General features: G+C 37.9%; 1 protein-coding gene and 1 pseudogene across 1 annotated transcript in view; one reads left to right on the top strand and one right to left on the bottom strand.

Moving 5' to 3' along the window:
- Positions 1-25,876, top strand: part of Gnpda2 (glucosamine-6-phosphate deaminase 2) — a 116,235-nt gene that overhangs the window by 10,069 nt on the left and 80,290 nt on the right. The gene's annotated exons all lie outside the window — the stretch shown is intronic.
- Positions 18,395-25,876, bottom strand: part of LOC128108760 (ribosomal biogenesis protein LAS1L-like) — a 67,363-nt pseudogene continuing 59,881 nt past the window's right edge.

Below are 25,876 nucleotides of genomic sequence, written 5' to 3'. Positions count from 1 at the left end.
TTTACTTTTGACAACTTCATAACTGTATGCAATGCATTGTGATGATATTCATAGCCCTGTTGGCACCTCTTATCCCTCTTCCATTCCTTCCAACCCCCAGCTTTCCTCTTTACTTCAATGAGTGTGTGCCTCTGTGTGTGTGTGTGTGAGAGAGAGTATGTGTGTGTGTGTCCCACTGAGTTAAATTAGCCAAGGTTGCTTGAATAAGCAAAGTTTGAGGGTTATTTCTTAGAGCATAAAAAAATTACCAGTGTCTGCACTGCTGGAGAAAATGACATCACTTCCCAGAGCAACCATTGACTACCAGTTGTCCCTCATGTGGGATGGGCATCCATGAGCTGCCCTTCCATCCATAATGTTCATAGACTCCATCTTGTAAAAGTCCTGTTTAGGTGTCTATAGCTGCTTTGTGCTTACAACAGCCACTAGTCACATCATGTTCAAAGACAACTTTTTGTAGCAGTACTCCCTATCCTCTGGCTTCTACAATCTTCCCATCTCCTCTTCCATGATGTTCCTTGGGCCATAGAGGAAATGGTATAGATACCTCACTTAGGAAGAAGCTTAGTCTTAGAACTTTGACTAGTTATGAGTTTCTGCATTAACCACCGCCCACTGACCAAAGCTGAAAGATGCTCTAGTCAATGGATAGAAGGATAAATATTTAGATGGCAGTTTGACTACATGTCCATGCCAGTAATGGAAAAATGTAGCTGGAGAGTTTTCTTTCCGGGTCCTGCCAAACCCCAGCAGTCCAACAGCCCACTTATAAAATAAACACACAGACGCTTATATTATTTAAACTGTTTGGCCTAATGGCTCAGGCTTCTAGCTATCTAGTTCTTACATCTTAAATTAATCCGTTTCTATAAATCTATACCTTGCCATGTGGCTCGTGGCTTACTGGCATCTTCACATGCTGCTTGTCATGGCAGCGGCTGGCAGTGTCTCCCTCTGCCTTCCTGTTCTCTCAATTCTCCTCTCTGTTAGTCCCGCCTATACTTCCTGCCTGGCTACTGGCCAATGAGTGTTTTATTTATTGACCAATCAGAGCAACACATTTGACATACAGACCATCCCACAGGAGAAAAATCAATTTTATGTCGAGAGGAAAAGATTCAGGAGTGGGTTCATACAATTCCTTTTTTCCTCTTTTGTTTTGTTTAAATGAATAGGCCTCTTTACCGTATATGATTTTAAAACTCATTCAGAGCAGAATGGTTGATTAGAGCTTGCCCCAATAAGCAAGCAGTTAGTCATATGCCAGCATAGATGTTATTCTAACACAGTGTCCATATAATTTTCCCTTGGGAGCTCTTTGCCTTTTGGAGGTAACTTATTTAAATGCTCTTTTAAGATAATGTATTAACCCCAGCGAATTCCAGCTGTTTCCATACGATGGTTTCTGGCAAGGTAGTGAGAAGTATTTGATTAGTAGTCTCCAGGCTGCACTGTCAGTTGCAAAGTATTCAGAGAGAAATTAGGGCTTGACATTTTTCTAACAGACATAATTTTTCCATGCTCCTGTTAATACCCAGTATGTGAGAAGCAACTAATAAGAAAAAGTTCAATAAGCAGGATAATGCTGGGCATGCAACCCTTCAAAGAATAAGCAGCTGAAATGCAATGCAGTTTCTACAGTCTCATGTAGAAATTGAAACAGATATGATCCATGTGTTGCTGAATGGAAGTAGGTAGGCCTTTATCAACTACTATGTTCAGTCATTGTAGCTTACTTTAAGAAACCCTATGTAGGGCAGTTCTCCCTGGGATAGGTGAAAGAACAGAAAGCTGGTATGATATGAAGCAAGCCTCACCCTGAGAGAAGACATGTATGAGGAGTGTATTTTCAGGCCACCTGTGCAGTTTCTATGTATTGATTACAGTTGTGCCTTAGATTTGCCTTTTTAATAGGAGAGACCAGATTTTTATCTTCAGGGCCATATCTAGTTTACGTAGGTTGGTCCCAAATGATAAATAAAGACACTTAATATCAGGGCTCATAGACTGTAAAATTGTCAGGAATATTTTCTCTCTAATATGGATACATTTAAATTAATTAAAATGCCATTGATTTCCAAGCAAGTGGGATTATATGCATACCTACCAAATTTGAAACCAGATTAGGTTTATTAGAAAGCTTTTTCTGAACCAACTTTAGGGTTCAAATAGTTTTATGGAGTTCACACTTTATTTGATTTATCACGTACATAAAGTCCAAGATACAACTCTTTAAAAAAAAAATTGTTGTGTCTTGAGTGATGTATGAAGCATAATTTCTTACTATCAACTCTGGTCATAGCTGATAATAACTCTGCAGAATGCTCACACCTGAATGTTCAATGGGTTTAACTTATCGGCTGCAACATTCTTGTAGTACACAAAAGTCTGTGTTCATTTGTGCAGCCAACAGTGGAATAGGAAATCAGCATTAAAAAGAGTCAGAAGCCTTGAAAAGCATTCCTGAGTTGGCTTTTTTATTAGCATATATTGCTCAAGTAGTTTCAATATAAAATGGATTTGAATTTATGTACATATGTATCTATGTAACAATAATAACTAAAAATGAAGAGGTCATGGAGTTGAGAAAGAGTAGGAGGAGTTTGAGTGGGAAGAGTGGGATAAAATTATATATGTATAGTAACTATGAGTTTTGTGTTGGAAGTAATTGATGTTCATCTCTGCATCACCACATTGATATTATTTTCACAGATAATACCATATATGATTGTGCTTTGCATTTTATTTCTAATCATTACATAAAACAGATGGAAAGAGAAAATTCCATGATATAACTTTAAAATAAAGTTCAATTACACAAAACAAAAAACAAAAAAAAGAAAGTCTCAAAAGAAATAAGAATTTTTTAATTAATATTTTATTATTTTATTATTTTTTAAATAATTATTTAAAAAGCATGGACATGTATGAGAGTTTAACAAGATGATTAGATTTACTTCCTTGTTAAGTTCTTATACTTAACATGGGATTGTATTCATCATTTTATAATATATTACTTTAAAAAATATTTTATTTTTTAAATCATAATCTCAATGGATACCTCTACAATACAACTTACACAAGGCTCAGAGAACATTGCAGGAGATGATGCAGAAAAATTATAATAATCAGAGCATCAAAGAGATAATCTGGAGATGAGGACATTCAACGATTGTCAGAAGCTGTGCCCATAAAGTCCCAGAGATATGACTGCCTAAACATAAGCTGATAAAAAGGACAATAGATATGATAGTGGAGACAAGGGAAAGCCCAGAAGATGTCCACAAAGAATTACTTGAAAAAAAAATCAGCAATCAACTTTGAAGTGTTCACTTTTGAATGCAAAGTTTTATTGTGTTTTTCTTTTTAATTTTAGCAGTTCCCTTCTAATTGTCCTTGCTTTTTTATTAAGAAATTTTTTATTCATTTTACATACCAATCACAGATATCCCTCTCTTCCCCCCTCCCGCTGTTCCCAGCCTTCCCTCACCAACCCAAGCCCCATTCCATGTAGATGAATTCTAAATGGTCTTATTAAATAAAAAAAACATGGAGTCTAATATAGGGGTGAAAGTCTTAGAGAGATCAAGGAAATAGGGAAAGCCTCCAGTCAACCTTACCTCACCAACTCTGCAGCTTCCAAATGAGAGTTACTTCCTGTCTACCCATGCCTATATGCCTTGCTGTTCCGTCATCTGATTTGCTCTCTCCATTCAGCTACATCACTTCCTCTTTCTACCATAGCTCTGTCACTTCCTGTCTGTCTGTACAGACCTCCAGACCTCCATGGTTAACTAGTTTTGTAATTTAAGGTGTGTGCCACCACACCTGGATCTGTTTCTAGTGTGGCCTTGAACTCACAGAGATCCTGCCTGCCTAGTGATAGGATTAAGCGTGTGTGCTAACACTTCTTTGTTTACTTATAATGATTGGCCTTTTTCCTCTGATTTCCAGGCAAGCTTTATTTATTAAAGCACAAATAAAATATCACCATATTTCAGCACGAATAAAGTATCACCACAATTCCTTCCTCCGAAAGGGTAAGACTTCCCATGGGGAGTCAGCAGAGCCTGGTAAATTCATTTGAGGGAGATCCTAGGCCCTTTCCCTGCACCAAGGTTGTGCAAGGTATCCCACCATAGGCAGTGGGCTCCAGAGAGCCAGCTCATGCACCAGGGATGGATCCTGATCCTACTGCCAGAAGGCTCCTTAAGCAAATCAATCTACACAACTGTCTCACTTATACAGAGGGCCTAGTCCAGTCTCATGGAGGCTCCACAGCTGTTGGTCTAAAGTTCATGAGCTCCCACTAACTTGGAATGGTTGTCTCTGTCGGATTCCCCAATATAACCTTGATGCCCCTTGCTCATAGAATCCCTCTTCCCTCTCTTCAACTGTCCTTGTTTTTTATGATCTAAAAGTTTAAGAGAGTTGAATATGGTAGCTCACATCCATAATTCCTGAACATAGAAGATGAAGCCAGAGGATTATCAGGAATCTGTGGCAAACCAAGCCTCCCTGGTGAGTTCCAGGCAAACCTGAGTAACAGTTTGAGACCTTGTTTAGAAAGATAAGAAGAGAGATAAGTAGATAAGAAACAGTAGTGGGACACTTCACTTCAGACATTAATACCCTTTAGATAGTGAAAGTATATGAAAGCTCATGTATAAAACATCTGGACCAATTCAGTTTTTGCTTTTTGGATGTCAAATGTTTGTCAGAGGCTTGTGGATAGTATTGATTTGATCACAATCCAGGTGCCATTGATCACAACTTGAAAATTAATTTCAGAAGTGAAAAACAGGTGAAAGTAGCAGGTAGTCATACATACAGATATAGCTAGATATAGATATAGGTATAGATTGATATATATAATGATTATATATATTCAATTATATGCATGCTAGGAGAATACATATATTATATATTTTAACTCAAAATAGCAATTTCTTTCACTCAAAAAGTTTTAGTTAATGGAATTTCATGCATCTAATGTTACATGAGCACTCTGAATTGCTGGTGCCTCTACTAGACTTGAGGAATAGAGGCAATCATGGCTGCTCCTGAAACAAGAGATGATTCTGTATAATCTCTCCCATCAGTCAGGTGAAGAATGTTTAATAGCAATGAGAGTCATCTGCTGTAATGATTTTTAGAACTCACTTTTTCAATTCATAATATAGGGCAGCATGAAACTGGGGGTCAGTGATATCATTTCAGAGACAGGAGCAGATTACATTTTAAAATATGAAGTTGAAAGATGGGCAGTGGTGGCACACATCTTTAATCCCAGCACTCAGGAGGCAGAGCCAGGTGGATCTCTGTGAGTTCAAGGCCAGCCTGGTCTATAGAGCAAGATCCGGGACAGGCATCAAAACTACACAGAGAAACCCTATCTCGAAAAACAAAAATAAATAAATAAATAAATAAAATAAATATGGAGTTGTGTGGTGATACTATGTTCCCCAAAATATTGTGCACCCTAATAAACTTATCTGGGGTCAGAGAACAGAACAGCTACTAGATATAGAGGCCACAAAATGGTGGCACACACGCCTTTAATCCTATCACTTGGGAGGCAGAGATCCATCTGGATCTCTGTGAGTTTAAAGCCACACTGGAAACAGCCAGGCATGGTGACTCAGGCCTTTAATCCCAGGAAGTGATGGCAGGAAGCAAAAAGCTATATAAGGTGTGAGGACCAGGAACTAGAGCTGGTTAAGCTTTCAGGCTTTTGAGCAGCAATTCAGCTGAGATCCATTTGGATAAGGACACAGAGGCTTCCAGTCTGAGGAAACAGGATCAGCTGAGGAATTGTGAGGTGAGGAAGCCGTGGCTTGTTCTGCCTCTCTGCTCTTCCAGCATTCACCCCAATAACTGGCCTTGGGTTTGTTTTTATTAATAAGACTTGTTAAAATTCATGCTACAGAGTTGAACATTTAAAGATTGAAAAGTTTGAGGAATGGAGTTATTGTTTTGATTTTGGTATGAATAAAATTTCCATAGAGGTAGCTGTTTTAATAATATCAATTTCTCACTCAAAAATAGAGAAATTAGAATGAGAAATCAACTTTATATTAAGCATTTCATGTACCTATTGTGGAAATATGTTGCTTTAAACAGAGCACATCAACTTTTCAGTAAAATATTAGCCTTCTAAGGAACAGAACTGTCTCCTCTTCTTCACCTCAAGTCATTTGTTATGTCTGTCTGGAGATAAATCATCTATTTGTTCCAAGTTTCTTTTATTGAAGTTTAAGATGTCTCCAGGACTTCACTAGACTGGACTCTGAGTCATAGTCTTTTCAGCATTAGGAAACATCTCAGATCCTTGTCATCCAGATCACTGTGATTATTTTTAAGTATAAATGTAAAACCATATGTCATTGTTTGTGGTTTATGATTTAGGCAGTTCATGTTTTAGAACCTTGAATAGAAGCAAAGGAGGAATTGTCATCATAGAGACTTGGAGTGCCACTGAAACATCCCAAAATCATTCTGCTTCAATTATTAAGGCCCATCTGAAGAGTTACCATACATCTAGATAAAGATGGTCTGGCTGTATGATAATTGAAAAATACAACACTTTCCAATAGCAAATTAGATTTAGCACAAACAATTAATTATACTTAACGACAACTATCTCATGATGAAAAGTGTTCAGGGAAATGACAGGGAAGATGACATTTTCTTTAACTGAGCCTGGAAATAAAAAAAAATGAACATAACAGCTCTGACAGACATAATTAGGTAGCTAATCCAACAACACAATTTAAGAAATAAATTCTCATCATGGTAATGATTCACTCAAAATCATTCTGTAAAGTATTATAAAGAAAACAGTTCTAATAAAATAATCAGAGAAACTGTTTGCATTTTAAGTGAAATTAGAAACAATGACAATGGACAAGACCTGTGTGAGCTCCACTGGGGCTCCTTGTGGTGAGCAAAGCATGCATCTTAAGTCAGGTTAACTTGTGACATTCCACAAGTGCCAAGTCATGGAGTGAAGCAACTTCCTCAGAATCTTTTAAAAGATGAAAGAAATTTTACTTTTCTCTGTGCCTATTATTTTGCCCTGGATCAGCTCTGGGGAGACTATCAGCTCCAGTCCCTTCTCTAGTTTGTAGACTAATTAAAACCATAGGGTTTTGTTTGCTTGTTTTTATAGTATTTTTAACTGAGGTACTTACACAGCCTTAGTGGACAACACTGCTTCATGGTTAATTAAGTGAAAATCTCTGTGCCAGGCACAGGACACTACCCTAGTAGTTATTGTTCAGTGAAACCCCCACAGAACCCACAAACAACTATTGCTCTTGATTGCTCACCATAACTAGATGGTAAGGTTCTATTGCCAAACACAACACACATTTTGATTACAGAACATAGAGTAATCAATATCCAACTTACCAGTAAATTTTGTAGCTACTGGCTAGCTTTCTTAGTGCTAGAAGGTACTACACAAGACAGTAGGGGAGAAAAGATGACAACAGTCTTTATTAACACTAGATCCTGCATGCTACAGTACCCACCTTCCAGACAAGATATGGCCAGTGATACAATACTGACTTGACTAGTGTAGAAGTAACCAGTTGCTTTCTGATGGGATTTGAATCTTGCCCCACAGGAAGTAAGTCATGCCTGTAAAGCTAGTCAAAAGTCCATGACTGGAGTGGTCATAAGCCTTAGGAAGAGACCCACTATTGTTTTACTAAATGATCATAATATCAAATTGCTTTCTAAATGATTGTAACATGAATCTTAGAAGGTCTTATTAATAAAAAAAAACAACTCAGGAGCCAGGTATTGGGATAAATTTTAAAAGATCAGCTAGACAGAAGAAGCCACAGCTAACCTCACCTTGCCAACTTCTCAGACTATCCTGTTTCCTGAAATTGGAAGCCTCTGAGTCCTCATTCAAATAGATCTCAGCTGAACTGCTGCTAAAAGCCTAAAAGCTTAAAAGGCTCTAGTTCCTGGTCCTCGTGCCTTATTCACCTTTCTGCTTCCTGTCATCACTTCCTGGGATTAAAGGCATGTGTCTTTCCCAAGCAAGCCGTGAGATCACAAGTGCTGGGATTAAAGGTATGTGCCACCATGCTTGGCTGTTTCCAGTGTGGCCTTGAACTCATAGAGATCCATGGATCTCTGCCTCTGGAATGCTAGAATTAAAGGCATGTGCTACCACTGTCTAAACTCTATGTTTAGTATAGTGGTTGTTCTGTTCTCTGACCCCCAGATAAGTTTACTGGGGTACACAATTTATCAACCACAAATGATAATGTTTATACACATAGATTTTTGTCTGTCAAAATTGGTCAGAGAGACTTCTTATTGCAATGTACATCAGTCAATGAAGAGACTAACAAATAATGGTCAAAGTGCTGAAAATAAGTGACTGAGTACTCAGCCCTAAAAGAAACATCTCTCTCAATTCCCCACCACCAAGCCTAGGGTAATATCTTGGAAGAGGGAGAAGAAAGAACATAAGAGCGGGGAGACGAGGAGGAGGAGAGCAATGGAATGGTGACTTCCTTACATGACCCGGATGTTATCCTCATGAACTCACATCATCTGTGGTTATCTGGACATGATCAAGTGCAATAAAATTTCTACATGGATTGGGGAAAGGCACCCCTAGCTGATATGATATGAGCAGTTGGTGGATACTGGGAGAGGGATATTCATTTTTTGGCGGGGGGGGAGGGGATGTAGCTCCTGGCAGGTTACCTATGCTCTAGTAAATGGACAAGTAGACAATAGTATAGAGCATAAAAGCAGTACTAATTGGATCAGTGGCTTAGAAAAAAATGAGGTCACAGTCCAGAGACCTAGGATAGAAAAGAAAATCAATAAAACTATCCCTAATAATACTCTGCTATACTCATAGATTGGTGCCTAACCCAATCGTCATCATAAAGACTTTATGGTTTTGTGGGTGTCTTAACAGTGGGAGTGGGGAAGGGGGGTGTCTCTGACTCTTCTGTCTTCTATTGTAACCCTTTTCCTCCTACTGGGTTGCCTCACCCAATCTTGATATGAGCATTTGTGCCAAGTATTACTGTAAATTTTTATGCCATGGTCAGTTAATATCCCTGTAAGACCTGCTTTTATCTGGAAAAAAAGGAAGAGAAGTTCTGGGCAAAAGGAAAGAGCATATGGGAGGAGTCTATGGAGGGGAAACTGACAGAGAAGTAATATATGAGAAAAAGAGGTTTGTTTTTTTAAAAAAAAAAGAATGAAAGCAAAGAAAAAGGTGGACATAAAATTGGAAAGGATATCTGTTGAGGGAAGACAATTTGGGAGACTTGGAAAGGAAAGTATGTATATATGATCAAAATATATTGTATACATGTAGGAAAATTTCAAAGAATAAATTTTAAAATATTGTTTAAAAAGCTGCTCACATCATTTTGTTTATTTTCTCATAATAATGTCTGATAATCATTTTAAAATAAGTTATCAGGGCAATTCAAATAATTTTTGCAATAAATCATTTCCATCATATAGTATTTGTTAAGCCTGGACATATCAATAGGTTTTCCAAAGTTACGGACAGGCAGTTGCAATCACTAGGATATCCATCTCATGACAGGAATTCTATCCAACCTAGATTTTATAAACTGTGAGCCCACTGTGCACTGACAAATTCTACAAAATGTTAAGAAATATTATTCATTCATAATAGCATCTATAGTGTTATTAGAGATCATATGCTTTTTTCTAAATAAAATTTATGTGTAAGATACACTAGAGGATTTAATGTACTGTTTCTCCCTTTTTAATCAAAAACTGGTTTACACTAAGTTCAAAGAGACCTGTATAATAGCTACTAATATATATTAAATAATTATACATTAGCCTATCAAAAAATAATTCATAATCGAAAACATGACCAAATGACTAAATATCAGTAGAGACTTGAGGACCCTATTTTTGTTGAAGAATACATGCACAACCACAAATGTATAACCTAAAATAATAAGAAACATTCTAGTTTGAAGGACAAAAATTTTCAAGTGAACTAGCACAAAGTATATCTTGTTGGCACTGTGATAGGATTCTGTGTCTGTCCTAGCAAGTCACATGCTCACTTTCATCTTCACTACATCTGGACTGTTGTTCAGAAAGGACACTGACTATTATAAGTCCTACTTCCTGGCATGCATCATTTACCCAAGTAACAGAACTAATGCCATGTAGACAGGTGACTCCATCACCATCGAAGAGGTAAAGAAGGAGCCTGACGACTGTTTGAAAGCTGAGCCCCAGTTTTCTGCAATGTCTGTTCTGAGACTAATCATTGTCTTTTCTTGGGTAGCATATCACTATTAAGAGAGACTCTGCCATTAACCAGGCCCAAAGCTCAAAACTTTACCAATGGCAGAAAAGCATCGATTCAGTGTTTAGCATTTCAAAATCACAAATTGAACAATGATACTTGAGAGATTTGAAAATTCTTAGTTTTTCACATCTTTGAAAAGCATTCTGAATTTAGTTCTGGCTTATATAAAGTCTCTACTGAATGGGCAAACACCAAGTTCACAGTCTCCATTTACCTGGGTTCCTCAATTCTAAATGTTCCCCAATGATCCTCTAAAAACAGTCTCAGCAGCCAACCTAATCTGGGCTTTAGAATTAAAGTATGCTTTCTTCCTTAGAAAAATTAAGATGAGTTTTTATCAGCACTAAATGACAAAATCAGACTCTTATCAGAGAGTACTCCATGGCTGCCTCTTCTTCAACTTCAAAATGCTTTGGAAATTGATCTGCAAAAATTCCAAACCAATCTGAAATGATATCCTTGTGTCCAATTCATGTTAACCACAGAAACCTAGTAATCGATGCTTAGAAAGCTCATAATAAAGTATACAGGACCACCCAACTAAAGTAGGGGATTACTCTCACCATAGTAAATGAATGAATTAGGAGTGAAATATAACTCTTGGAATGCCATGTACCACAGTGTTGTGGTCCCCCCACCTCCAAAAAAAAAAGTTTCTATCAAAAAAGAGTAGGTTCGGGCTGGAGAGATGGCTCAATTGTAAAGAGCATTGACTGCTCTTCCGGAGGTCCCAAGTTCAATTACTTGGTGGCTCACAACCATCTCTAGTGGGTCTGATGCCCTCTTCTTGCATAAAGGCATAAGAGCAGGTAGAGAACTCATATACATAAAATAAATAAATAAATCTTTTTAAAAAAGATACCTTTTTAAAAAGTGTGGGCTCGCCGGGCAGTGGTGGCGCATGCTTTAATCCCAGCACTTGGGAGGTAGAGCCAAGCAGATCTCTGTGAGTTCAAGGCCAGTCTGGTCTTCAAAGCTAGTTCCAGGACAGGCACTAAAACTACACAGAGAAACCCTGTCGTGAAAAACAAAAACAAAAACAAAAAAAAAGTGTGGGTTTATTAGTGAAATTATTAAGGCCACTCCACCTAGTTAAAAGGGAGATTTATTTAGTGGCGTAACTTACAAATGAAGGGATAGGTAGGTTGCAGGGTCTGGGGAAGACGTAGCGCAGTCGGGCGGTGTTCTCTGGAGAACTCATTGTTTAGAAGAGGAAGAATATGTTGTGATGGGCATTTGAGAACATTACTACTATAGAAAGAAAATGAAAAATCTTGTATACACTGGTTCTACTGATGGAGAGTATGGAAGGAAGGGTGTAGTGGGTACCTTTCTATTCTGTCCTCCAGCATGTCAACACCCATAGAGTTTTAGTCTCTACATTCAAGAGCAGTCAGTATAGCTTTCTCCTTAGGTTTTCTTCTTTTTCATCAACAGTCATATTCGATGCTTTTATGCATGGCTCTGTAAATCTTTGCATAATAAAATTGAAGGTTTTTAGATTCAGGAAGTCTCTCTCTCTATGCAGGGTCACTTGGCTCGGTCTGGGAGGAGGGGACTGGACCTGCCTGGACTGAGTCTACCAGGTTGATCTCAGTCCGTGGGGGAGGCTTTGCCCGGGAGGAGGTGGGAATGGGGGGTGGGCTGGGGGGAAGATGAGGGGGGCGGGAGAGGGGAGAACAAGGGAATCCATGGCTGATATGTAGAACTGAATTGTATTGCAAAATAAAAAAAAAAATTAAAAGAAGACAGCCCCTGATCAAGGTCTTTAAGAAACCTAATAAAGCCAGATACTTTATTCATGAAAAAAAAGAGGAGGGGGTAAATATAAAAATATTTTGTATACATATATGAAATTCTCAACAAAATAAAAAACATTTAAAAATGAAAAAAATTAAAGGTTTTTTAATAAGGTTTTAAGACAATAATTAGCTAATTTGGCATTATTAAAACAATAAAACTTGAGAACATGAATAAAGAAGACTAGTTGTTGAAACTATAAAATTAGAGACCAATAAAAAAATGAAAGTAAAATAAGTTTTAACTTAAAAAATCTGATATCTGCCAGGCGGTGGTGGCGCACGCCTTTAATCCCAGCACTCGGGAGGCAGAGCCAGGCGGATCTCTGTGAGTTCGAGGCCAGCCTGGGCTACCAAGTGAGTTCCAGGAAAGGCACAAAGCTACACAGAGAAACCCTGTCTCGAAAAAGCAAAAAAAAAAAAAAAAAATCTGATATCTAAAGTTTTAATTTCACTAGAAAAAAAATAATGAGGCAAATATAGATTAGCCAGAGTTAAAGAAATTTCTCCCAAAATCAAAATATTTTATGTTTAACCCAATAATATAAGAATAGAGATTTTTTTTACTTTCTTCTATTTAGAGAACCTTCAGCTCAATTTTTACTTAAGAAACATTCAATAAATAAATAATTGAATATATACTAGTGTTTTAATAAAAAATCATAAAATAAAATATAACATCATGTCAATTATTTAACTGAGAATAATTCAAGAAAGACAAACTCCATTTAAAACTAGTCCTAATAATGTTACAAAAATTGGGAGAGGGAGAATAAATATATACACAAATAGGTGCAAAAGAAAAATAGATATTGGTATTAGAAATACAATGAAGATTTAAAGTTTAGAAGAATGAAATATAAGCTAAACACAGAGGATAAAAAGAGCCTACTTTATATCAAAGGGGAGATAAAAATAAATATACATGTTGATACCATGGTCCAATGTCAGCACCAAAATGAAAGGGATATGCTTAAAATTTCCTGAAAAGAAAATCCAGACTATCCATGAAGGAAAAAAAAAATGTGACTGGAATGAAGCAAAGCTGAGTACTGAGAGATCAGATCGAAGAGCAGTGACTCTGGAAATTCTGAGGGAAATTTAATGTGGACCAGGGATGCTGTTGACTGACCTCAAACAAATATGAGGAGAAATGAAAGGGATTTTGTATTAAGAATTATTTCCACACTGGCATTCTTCATAAAATGAAATTACTCAAGTTCATGTCCCTCTAAGTTGAGAAAGAAATAAAAGGAAGTAAATGGAATGATTTAGGACTTTAAAAAAGAGCCTTTGAGCTGTCAATCAATCCAAAACATAAGATCTGAAAATGTTATAAAAAAATCTCCTTAAGGGAAATACATATATATATATATATAATTCAACAATCAAGATGATTAATATCTTTAAATGTCTTACTAATAAGATTAACATCACAGGGTATTTTCTTGCTAGTAATAAAGAAGAAACAGATTTGGAAACTACTTGGAGAACAAAGACCAAATACATAAGAAACCATAGACCTCATACTGACACACTAAAATGTAGCATGATTAAGAATTCCTTTCTCTTGTTTAGTATAGCATCAATTTTGTAGGATTATGTGCCGTTGCCAATGGGTCCCTTTAGAATAATTTTAACTGAAATAATACTCACACGGATTAATATTGTTTGTTCATAATAGTCAACACTTTTACATAATACCTCATGTTTTATAAGGTTCATTTGTTTTTAACTTTTTAAAATAAACTTTTAAGGCAAAAAAGAAGACAAGATCAAATGTGACAAGATAAAACCGAACAGAAACTGACAACATCAAACAATGGTGTGGCCAACAGATTTTAGGAAATGGAAAAGCGTGAAAAACTAAATAAGGAAACACACTTCCTTATCTCATACAATGTGAGGTCAATGAGTTCTCCTAAGTCACATGTACAAGGAGCAATTAGTTGAAGAATATTATTTAAAGTCATAAATGTCCTAATGGAAAAAATTATTAAAATTGACTCTAGAATGGGGAGAGAGTGAATGTGTGATCTATGCTCTTATTTAGTGATAGATACTAGATGTAGCCTATAAGATAAATCCAGACATAAACTTAAGAGAATTTCATTGATATCCCAAAAGATGAGTACATAGGAACTGAACAAAATGTGTTAATGTAGCTGCAACTATACATCACAGTGAAGGGACAACAAAGGGAGGGAGAAACATCTGTTTTGTTTATTCTTTTTATTTATTTATTTATTTGTTTTTTGTTTGTTTGTTTGTTTGTTTGTTTTGGTTTTTTCGAGACAGGGTTTCTCTGTGTAGCTTTGCGCCTTTCCTGGAACTCACTTGGTAGCCATTAAGAGGAGTCCAGTTGAAGAGAGAGAAGAGGGATTCTATGAGCAAGGGGCGTCAAGATCATGATGGGGAAACCTACAGAGACAACCAAACCAAACTAGTGAGAACTCATGAAATTTAAATCAATAGCTGTGGAGCCTCCATGGGACTGGATTAGGCCCTCTGCATAGCCAGACAGTTGTGTAGCTTGATCTGCTTAACTGTTTTCTTTTTTTTCTTTTTAAAGCTCTCCGAAGTGAAGATCCTCCAGCTCTTGTTCTTTTTTTCACCTTCTCATCTACAATGATCCCTGAGCCTTGGGAAAAGTGATATTCTGGATTATTTATTTCATTCACTTGATTGCTTACTGAGAGGTCAAGGTCTTCAATACACTGCCATGGTAATTTCTGTCCCATGACTCTAGTGGTCATAGTATGCTTTGAGAAATCACTACATAACTGATTGTAAAAAGAATTTTTGTAAACATAATTTTAATTAAGTCCAATCTGATGAAGTCTCATAAGCAAACGAGGTAAGATTAATCAGCATTCTACGCAGAAGCCAGGACCTACTGTGAGCAAGATTAGAAAAATAAACCCAAATGCATTTCAGAGATATTTCTCCATCTCAGTGTTAGAGTACAAGTGTCCCATACTACAGGGTTATCGTAGAGATTCTACACATAGGGAATGTAACTAGCAGTGACTATAGAGATACTATATTCCAGTGCCAAGCAAAACAATAAGGATAGAAATGTCCCCAAACTCATGGTGTTAAAGACATCAGCAAATGATCCCAGCACAGAAGACCCACAGGGACACAGCAGAGACACACAATTAACAGCTGCTGTGGAGAAATACATTAGAGGGAAGCCATAACACAGGGTTGCCACAGGCTGAAGCTACCTGGTGTATTGAAGGTAGAGCTGCTCAGAGCCTTAATGAACTCACTGCCAGCTAGAAAATCTACAAGTACCTAGTATGTCCAGAAGGTAGCAGTGGAGGTCGGAAGGGGAAAACATCAAGCAAAAGATTAATTTCAGCTTTATGATTTCTAGACTGCTGAGGTCATATTCTCCTTACTTTCATATTTCTTTCCTTTGGAATGTGAATGTCTAGCCTTTGCCTACACAAACATCTTATTTTGGAAGCAAATAACTTGTTTGATTTCACAAGTTCACAGCTACAGGAGTATTTAACTTTGGATAAATTATAGTTTGAGTATCTTGAATATTTGTTTTGGACAAGGCTTGGAAGAAACTTGACTTTAGACCTATTAGCTAAGACATTGGAGCTATTGAAATGGGAACAATTTTGTTTCATATATGAAAAGGACATGGGTTTGGGGAGCAGGGATAGCATTCTTGATGGGAGCCATGTAACTTCTTTGGGGAACAAGGCCCGAGAGTAGCAGGAATGGATCTCCTTGTGGCAAGGCCCTGGAGACCCTGACCCATTTGGCAAAGATCTATGGACAGTTCACTGCCTGATTCTGGGCACGACCCAGGAAGCACATGTGCTACCTGCTCTCCTTGCTCTCATGATGCTAGCCAACTGCTGGCCTGAAGGGGTCACAGGAGGTCATGAAGTTTAATAGTACATATTTACATAACTGTTCTGGAAAGAATGATTTTAACCCCAAGAGTCTCTGAGAAGTACTAATAAATAGATGATATCAGGAGTTAATGGGAACAGTCTAGAAACAGGGAATGAAGCAGAATCAGGGAGACCCACAATGCCCTCATTTCTAATAGCTGTGCCAATACTGTAGAAGTTGAGAGGAGGGGACATGAGAATAAGGGGTAAGCAGTGCCACCTCTTAAGAGTAAACTTTAAGTTACGTTGCTTATAGGATGATAGGGGAAAACCTTGTATATCCCCATAGGAGACAGAGTAGTACAGAATGATGAATGTGTTGATTCAGCTTTGGCTGGTGAGTTGATTGTGAGAACTTAGACCTTACCAGAAGTAAATGTTAACCACTAGAGGCATGACAATGTAACTGCATATACTGCCAACTGGGCACACTGTCCTACCTATAGGTGTGCCTAGTTAGCAAACTTCCTTTGTGGCTTGCAACACTGCTTATGCTTCTAACATGAGAGCTATGAAGCAAGTAGGCAATGGTTACAAGTGGGAAAGCTGGGGGATGGAAGGGGAATAAGGTAAAGGAGCAAACTGTCAATTATTGTAACCAGTATTAGAAACTTAAGGAAACAAATTAGATTGTAAAAGTGTTCATGCAAACCACTGAAACTGTATAAATTTAAACACCCCAGGCTATCCAGGGCCACTTGTTTGAAACAGGTGGTCACAGTTTCTTCCTTGCACCAACTTCACACATCCATCCCAGGTCTTAAGACCTGTTTGGAGCAAGGCTCCATGCACATTCTGTGGGCTAGATGTCTCTTTTTATTCAAATTTCCCAGATTGAAACCTATATTAGTTACTTTTCTCGTTGCCATAAACAAATACCTGTCAAGAAGCAGGGTAGCACAAGGCTTGGGGCTTGTCACATGCCATCTGCAGTCAAGAAGCAGAGTAGCCAAGAAGCAGGACTGGGCTATCATCTTCAAGGCACACCCAGTGATACCACTGCCGTTGGTAAGTCTCTGCCTTCTCAGGGTTCACAACCTGCTCAAACAGCATCACAAGCTGGAGAGCAACTGTTCAACAGGGATAGCCTTGGGTTATGACTCATATTCAGACAACAAAAGCTAACTCTCAATGAGATACCACTTGGATATGGAGCCTTTCAAGGTGATCAGAGACTTCATGAACAGAATTTCTGTGCTTCTAAGAGAGGACCCTAAGAACTATCATGTCCCTTTTAGCATTTGAGGACCCAACAACTACATATGTCAGTAGGTATCAGATGTGTTGAAGTCTTGATCTTGGACCTACCACTTTAAGAACTATGAGCATTCAGCTTTTGTTGTTTATAAGCAACTCCACTGAGGATAGTTCACTAAAGTCAAGAAGGTGAACAGAATGTAAAGAAGGACCTATGTTCCCTTTTAACCTCCAACATTAACATCCTAACCACAAAATGAAACACTAGAGAAGCCAATCACACAGGTTCACTCTTTTAGGGGATATGGCCACTGATAGTTTTCCAGGGTCTATGAATGACTCCACACCCATGCATATGTGGAAAGTATTAACTGGAATTAGTGAGTTATCAAAAAAAAGTTGCAAGGGGGTGTGTTGGTGAGGATATATGGAGATTTGGAAGGTTGGTTATATATACACATGAAGTGAATTAATTCTGCTAGTACATAAGTGAAGGAAAAATTATCAAATGGCATTTAAACACAAAGATAGAAAATGAATAACAAATATCAAATATATCAAATATATATATCCTGAAGATGAAAAGATGGTTCAGCTTCAGGAGATGTATGTATCAGATCAGATTAAAAGCATATATCACTCTGATAGATTTCCCAGTCAATTCCCTATTCACAGAGAGTGGCCCATAACAACCTGTAATTCAAGATCCAGGGGATCCAGTGCCTCTGCTTCCTGTAGGTAATTGACCACACATACATGTACCCATACAGACTTACACTCACACCCATATACATAATTAAAAAATAAATATCTTAAACTTTTTCAAGAACATATATCTTCCTGAATCTTTAAATGAGTGATACTCTTTATAATTAATATAATAAAATGTTGATAAGAGATGTAAGCAAACTATATCAATATGTGTATATATTTAAAATGTATATGTATATGTTTAAATATATTTTAATTTAGATACACATTAATGCATATATACACAATACACTGTATTTTTGCTAAAGTTCACAAATGTGTATATTTACTTGATAGATAACTAGTCTTCCCTATTTATTTTATTCCAAATGTAAATGCATGCTACATTCTTAATTTAGTGTTTATAAAATGATCTCTAGGAGTTAGTAATGGGACAAAAATCATAATCAGCATCTCCATAGATGCTTTTTTATAACATGATTACATATACACATATAGGGTCTCATGTGTGGTAGACACAAATTAGCCTAGGTGTGTTTTAGGATTTTCAATCTTTCCCTCTCTATTCACTTTTAGGCAGCATTTCTCAGTGATTTCTTCCACATGCATTCTCCTCTGTCTAACTACTCCTGACCTATGCCTAATTTGCTGAAACTGAGAAAAGGGAGCCAAGAGTACAGGATTTTAAGATGTTCTACAAAATTTCAGATCCACCCAGAACCTAGGGCTGTGATTTTATTTGGGTTAAGAGACTTTACAGCCATATAATTAGTTAAGGTAAAATGAGATAATACTGGATTAAGATGGACCAAAAACCCACTGACTAAATGACAATATAAGAATACTAAAAAGCTCACTCTGCTAGGCCATAAAAGAAGAAAAATACTCCAAGAAAGCATATAACCATAAAGAACAAAAATATACAATGAACTGAAAATCTTATTTGTTCAAGTATTTGTCTTTATTGATATTCACTGCACATCTTCAATGCCAGACTTTTATTTAACCATCTAGGCTAGAGAGCTGTATGAAGAGATACATATTTTCTTTACAGAGGAACATGGTACCTAAAGATGGAGGCAGAAATATGACAGATGAAATTTAAATCAAGAAGCATGAAATGCTGTTGGGAGCCACCAAACACTAGAAAAAAAAAAATCAAGGAGGAGAATTTTTCTTATACTATCAGAGGGAAAATATAACATTGCCAATGTTGTGACTTCTGACTTACTGCCTGCTGGACAAAGTAAATAAATTTCTCTCTTTTAAGGGTACCAGATTAAGAAGTAATTTGTTATGACAATCAAAAAAACTAATCATCAATTTACAGAAACTGTGTTTAAAAGATCACTTAAATGGATGAAGGGTATTATTCTGTTTAAATTCAGGTTATATGTGCCTACCTTGATACATAAGGGTTTTTTTTTAACTTTCTAAAAAGAGCTCATGGGAGGCTTTGAAGATATTTTAGTAGCCTTAAAACTTGTAGGTGTCTTTCTGGGATCTAGTTAGAAGCAAGAGGACCGAATGGCTGTTATCAGGAGAGCAGGGGCGGTCTGGAAATTAAAGCCCCCTGCTTTGTCCGGTAATAACCTACCCAGTCCCTGCCATCTCTTGAATCAGAGGAGGTAAAAATGTGTGATTTCACCCGAGAATCTCATTATTTGGACCAAAAGCAGGTGTTAATCCAAGGTCAATGCCACCACAGAGAAAATAGATTGTTCCCAGTGGGAGTCTTCAAGTATCGTGCATCATGTGATAGCCAAAGGTCCATGGCACCACTCTCTTGAAAGCTGTTTACCAGCAACAGCAGATTAGGTTATAAGAGCTAGTGGCGGGTGCGCTCTTGGTAAGCAGAGGGAGAAAGACGCTTGTATTGACCTATTGGAACAAGATGTGCTGGGTGTTCTCTGTACCTGGCTGAGGGTGATTAGAAATTTACAAAGGAGAGTAGCAGAGGGGCAACAAACTCATATCTGCAGAATCGGGATATAATTTGACTCCTTTTGACAAAAATAACCAATCTGTCTTGCTTCCTGAAATTCTTCAGTTTGATGAGTCACAGATCCACAAGGCAACATGTTAATAAGAAATTAAATTTATCCCACAGTAGGAAAAAAAAATCTGAAGAAGATAGTGGTTTTCAAATTGCATGACTTATGAAAACTTCTAGGACTATAGTATAACCTCTCCACTCCTTCTTCGTCCTCCCTTTTTTATTTAGGGCAACAATCAAAGAGAGATTGGCTCAACCATTCTACAGTTTCATGTAAACATATTTTTTAAAACAAACTCTCTCTCTCTCTCTCTCTCTCTCTCTCTCTCTCTCTCTCTCTCTCTCTCTCTCTCTTTCTCTCTCTCTCTCTCTGATTTTGTTGATATCCTCTTTCTGGGCTTGGCAGAGCTTGTTCTGAACACCATGACATTCAGACTTCACACTATAATACAATGTGTTCACAGTTATTTTCATTGAATATAAAGACTCCTCTTTTTAGACTCTCTTCCTCTACTTAATGTTTGGGTCTATCCTTGTTCTCTTGTGGTACATGAAAGTTTCTTCCCTCCAAAATGTTATGTTGTTGATAGCATTAGGAAGTAGAGAGTTGGAGAATGGGAGTTGAAGTAGGGAGTTGAAAGTCATAAAAGCACAGTCTCCATGAAGAGTATCAATGCTTGGATAAATGAGAGCCCCTTGAAAGCTGTCTTAGGATCCTTGGCCATATAATGCCACAAGAAGAAGCCACCAAGTTTGAATCTGGAAACAGGCTCTCATTAAACAAGGATGGTACCAGCCCTCCCATAGGTGTGAATCATGCATTTTTGTTTCTTGTAATCTTTCTGTGGTAATTTTTTTCTTTTTATGGGGGGGGGGTTGAAGACAGGGTTTTTCTGTGTAGTTTTGGTGCCTGTCCTGAATCTTGCTCTGTAGTCCAGGCTGGCCTCGAACTCACAGAGATCCGCCTGGCTCTGCCTCCCGAGTGCTGGGATTAAAGGCTCCCACCACCACCACCCAGCCTGTGGTAGCAGCCTGAATGCACTAAGACATCTTCATTAAATGCTTTTAATAATTAAATTTTTATATGATGACTAAGAAAGAAAAAAGAATCCTGGGTTGTAGTAAAATAACTAAGACATGGAAACTGATTAAAGGAGCATGATGTGGCCACCACTATGGTAACTTGAAAAACAATTAATAAATGAATACTTTATTAGTTCAAGCATGAGGTAAAGATTTACAGAATTCATAGGGAAGCATATCCTATGAAAAAGCTTACCAATATGATAAACTGTCAAGATTATAGAAAACAGGAAATAATAGGAAAGACTTTCAAAGCCTAAAATAGCTACAAGAAACATCACAACTAATGCATTGTGGTGTCTAGGATGGAGTCTGGGAATGAGTAAAGTGGTATTAGTAGAAAATTCACAAATCTCAACATGGACTTTACTTAGTAATAATGCATGTGTATCCATGGATTTACTTAGTAATGTGGGTGCATGAGCATATAATTATTAATCTTGTACCATATTAGTATAAAATATAGGAATATAGGAAATCAGATATAGAGTACTATTCTTGCAACATTTCTGTAAACTAAAACAATCATTAAGTAGTTTTTATTTTATCTTATTTTATTTCTACCATGACAAAAATCTGTTTATTATTTTTCAAAACAAAACAGAAAATCTGGGGGAAAATTCAAATTTCCATTGTGGTAGATAGCTGAACTGATGTAGCTGACCTGAACTGTCTCCCAGGTTATCCAGTCTGAACCATGGATGGACTCTGGACTGAGCTGAGAATACAGCAGGACCGCAAGGACACTTGCATTAGGATAGCCATCAGAAGAGCCACAGGTCTACTTTGAGCCCACACAATTGTCTCTGGTTCCAGAGAAGGCCCTCCAAGTTGCCACTGCTGCTGCTGCTAGAGTTGTTGCTGCCTCCACCACTCAGAGTGCCACTCCTGGACTTTAGAGGTTCTAGCTGGTACTCTAGTATAGGTTGGTCCAAAGGATACATGGTGTCGTAATTATCCAACATAAGGTCTGTTGGGTCCTCAGTCTGACCTGGCATTCGGCCTATAGGGAATGTACCCCATCACACATCTTCAGAGCTTACTTGCCATGCTGAACCTTGCAAAGCTTCACTTTTCTGAGAAATGATCCAAGTATTCTCAAAAATGTAGGATTCCTTCATGAGGGAGAAAGCCCAACTCCATTCTGTCTTCACTGCCATCTTCATCATCGTCATCTTCATCATCAACTTCATCCTCATCCACTTCCTCTTCTTCCTATTCCAAGTCATCACTTTCCTCTACATCTTCCTCCATCTGAACCTTGCAAGACATTTTGCTCTTCCTCCTCCTCCTCCTCCTCCTCCTCCTCCTCCTCCTCCTCCTCCTCCTCCTCCTTATTCTCCTTTTCCTCCCCTTGCTTGGCATTCTTAGAGCTGGCTTGTTCCTTCTGTTGAATGTTTTCTCCAGACTCACAGTTGGCACCTGATGGTTTTAGGTCCTGATGTAAGGTATCCAGTGTGTATGGACTTTTCCCAGTAGAAGAGGGACCTATGCTTGTCTTTGCCATGCCGTTCTCTCCATTCTGAGTATAATTGGAACAGACACACAGCAGCTTCTCCTGCTCCCCATCTGGCAAGACCTGTCCCATGACTTTGAAGACTAGCTGAAGGAGTTGGGGGCTGGCCCAGCAAGGTGAACCCAAGCAGGACTCAACCACCTGGGGCCAATCAAGGGAAGCAGAACAACTGAACAGCCTCTAGCTCTTTCTTGCCTCCCATTGGCTTGCAGAAAACCTCCAAGCATTCCATCCAATCTTGGTGTTGGCCCCGATCAGTTCAACTTTCCATCTAAGGAAGTATGTAGGCCGGATCCCACAGTTCTCCAAGGTAGACACTCAGAGAACATCCTTTCCAGCAGGGTCTGTGTGAAGGTCTGGGAGGGCAGGACCTTGAGCAAGGGCTGCCAGGACTGAGAGAATGGCTTTGGCACCAAGACGTCACTCAAGTCGATGTTTTCTTTATACACTGTCTGCAAAGCTCGCAACTGCTCCAAAGTGGGAATGAGAAAGCTGTGCTCCAGAAAAGCATCCAGCACAGCATGCCTCTTCTCCCATGTAATGCCCTTGAGTTTTTCAGGATACACATGGGGAAAGGTTATTCCACACCTTAACAGCCTGAGGTAAATGCCTATATTTCTCCAGAACCTTAAACTGCTCCTCTTCATATGATACCACCAATTCTCATGCTTTTCATACAACTCCTTATGTCTTGGAGTTGGTTCTAGATGAGAAGCTGACTCTTTATTGTTTTTATTGCTTGCATCATCCTCGATAGTCAATTCATCATCTTTGTCATCATCCTGAGGCTTTGGTTTCTCGTCCAGTTACGTCATCAACAACAATTTCACCTCCCTCTTCTTGATGTTCTTCTGTCTCTCTGGTCCTCTTGCAACTCTCAGGTTGTCCTCCAGTTGACGGCTCCAGCATGTCTTCTGAAGCCAATTCAGGACAAAGTAGCAACGTCGGCGGTAGTCATTTATATGGGGCAATTTCTTGTGGGTTAACTTGTGGCAAATTCAACAACCCAGTCTGGAATGTTTATCTGCTGAGCCAGGTACTTGAGGGGGAGGTTAGCACATTTGGTCTTCCTCTCTGAGATAAGATTTACAAACCTGACCAATGTGATGCCATAGAGCAGCCAAAGTTCACCAGTTCCTAAGCCACCAGTTACTTCCATGAGCTTACATCATGTCAGGTCAGCAGTAGAAGCCACTGCCAGAGGCATTCATTGACTAACCTCTTGCTCCACACTATAATATGGTTCAGTGTGTACTGCTGCAATTTCTGATCATCACAAAACAGATAAACCTTCACTTGATCCCACTCAGCCCTGCTCAGCCACGAGACCACAGTACTGCCAGGACATGGTGGCTCAGGCTGCTTCTCTTTGAAGGACTATTGATCCCACACATGCCACATGCGGTCCAAGCCCTGGAGACTAAGACCAGGTCTAGTGCTGGATTCCCACAAGAACCAAAAAATGCTGTGTGTTGCGTGGTTCCATAGCCTTCACATGAACATCATAGTTTTTATTTTAAATAAATATACATATGTATTACTGGTTTTCGTGTGTGTGTGTGTGTGTGTGTGTGTGTGTGTGTGTGTGTGTGTGTGTGTGTGTGATATTAATGAGTATGTGGATATGTGGATATGGGTGTGCCTGTCCATAAATGTACTTTTAGATGTCAGAGATTGACATGGTATGTTTTCTTCAATCACTCTCGACATTGTATATTAAGACAGGTTCTATCATTAGGTCTAGAACTCGAGTTGATTCTGTGAGGTTGGTTGGCCAGAATCCCCAGCATGGAGATTACAGACCATCACTACACCTGGATTTTTATATGAATGATGGGACTGAAAATTCAGTCTTCTTGCTTATGTGGCATGCACTTTATCAACCAAGTCATCTCCCCAGTCATAGTCTTGGTTTTAAAACTATAACTAGATAACGTCTGGGAAGCTCACCCAGCTAAGCACAGAATTAAAGCTCAAAAAAATTCTCTAAGACAGGTGATGGTATAACAGTCTAATTAGTAAAATAACATAGTGCAAGTTCAAGTCACCTAGTCAAAGAAGATCTAGTCAAGATGTGACAGAGCAAGAACTGGAACCCAGAAACTTGAAAACCTCTACTTTTAGCCAGTCTTCCATGATGCTCTAGAATATGACACATATTCATATATAGGAATACAAAGTAGTCCTCATGCAAATTTTTAAAATTAACAAATTACTTTATAGAAGTAGTCAATGACAAGGTTGACATAGAAGAAAACAAATGATCAGAAAATAAAAGTATTAAAGAATACAATAATTATAATAAGCATCAAAATTATGAAATGTAACAAGTAACATAGGAAATAATGAAATATTATCAATAAATACTAAAGGAAACCTAAATTAAAACAGGTATGTAATGTGTTTATTTATGGAGAGACCTTCATATCATAGAAGAGATGAGTTCTTCTCAAACTTCTACACAATCCTTAAAATTACATATCTTTTCATAAAAGAGATGAGTACTTCTCCAACTTTTACATAATGCTTAAAATTATAATTATTGTGTGTTTAACTTGATAAATTATCTTAAAATTTAGGTTGAAAGCCAGAAACATCAAATAGTTAAAATGTTATTCACATAGAAGAAGAGAATGAATTGATCTCTGAAATACTCAAATAAAATCTGGGGGAAAGTAAAAATATATCTTTGCTTCATATCATATATAAATATTGGTCAATTCAATATAGTTATAAATGTAAAAGGGAAAATTATATATTTTAGGACATACTATAAAAATGTCTCAATGGCCTTTGAGTATAAACGTTTTTAAATGGAATACTAAAAAGTAAAAGAAAAATAGAAAACCGAGGTTCAAAAAATTACAATCATACATCCTTTTAAAAGTATCATAAAAGGCCGGGCGGTGGTGGCGCACGCCTTTAATCCCAGCACTCGGGAGGCAGAGCCAGGCGGATCTCTGTGAGTTCGAGGCCAGCCTGGGCTACAGAGTGAGATCCAGGAAAGGCGCAAAGCTACACAGAGAAACCCTGTCTCGAAAAACCAAAAAAAAAAAAAAAAAAAGTATCATAAAAGAAGAGAAAGATTAAAACATGTACTGGAGAAATATAATGCACATATCTGAATATATGAGGAGCCATGTTTCTAAAAATAAAAGTTAATCAATCCAGAAGAAACTAAGACACTGGATGGGATTCATGATAAGGACTTCCCTAGTAGACTGTAAATGTATGAAATCATTTCAATCTGGGAAGTCAACAGGGACATGCAAGTGAAAAGTGACATACCTTGAAAGATAAAGAAAT

The sequence above is a fragment of the Peromyscus californicus genome, unplaced genomic scaffold (assembly GCF_007827085.1).
Source record: "Peromyscus californicus insignis strain IS unplaced genomic scaffold, ASM782708v3 Scaffold_13__1_contigs__length_99412109, whole genome shotgun sequence".
Classification (NCBI taxonomy): domain Eukaryota; kingdom Metazoa; phylum Chordata; class Mammalia; order Rodentia; family Cricetidae; genus Peromyscus; species Peromyscus californicus.
Note: the sequence above shows the minus strand (reverse complement) of the source record. Positions and strands in the feature narration are given on the sequence as shown.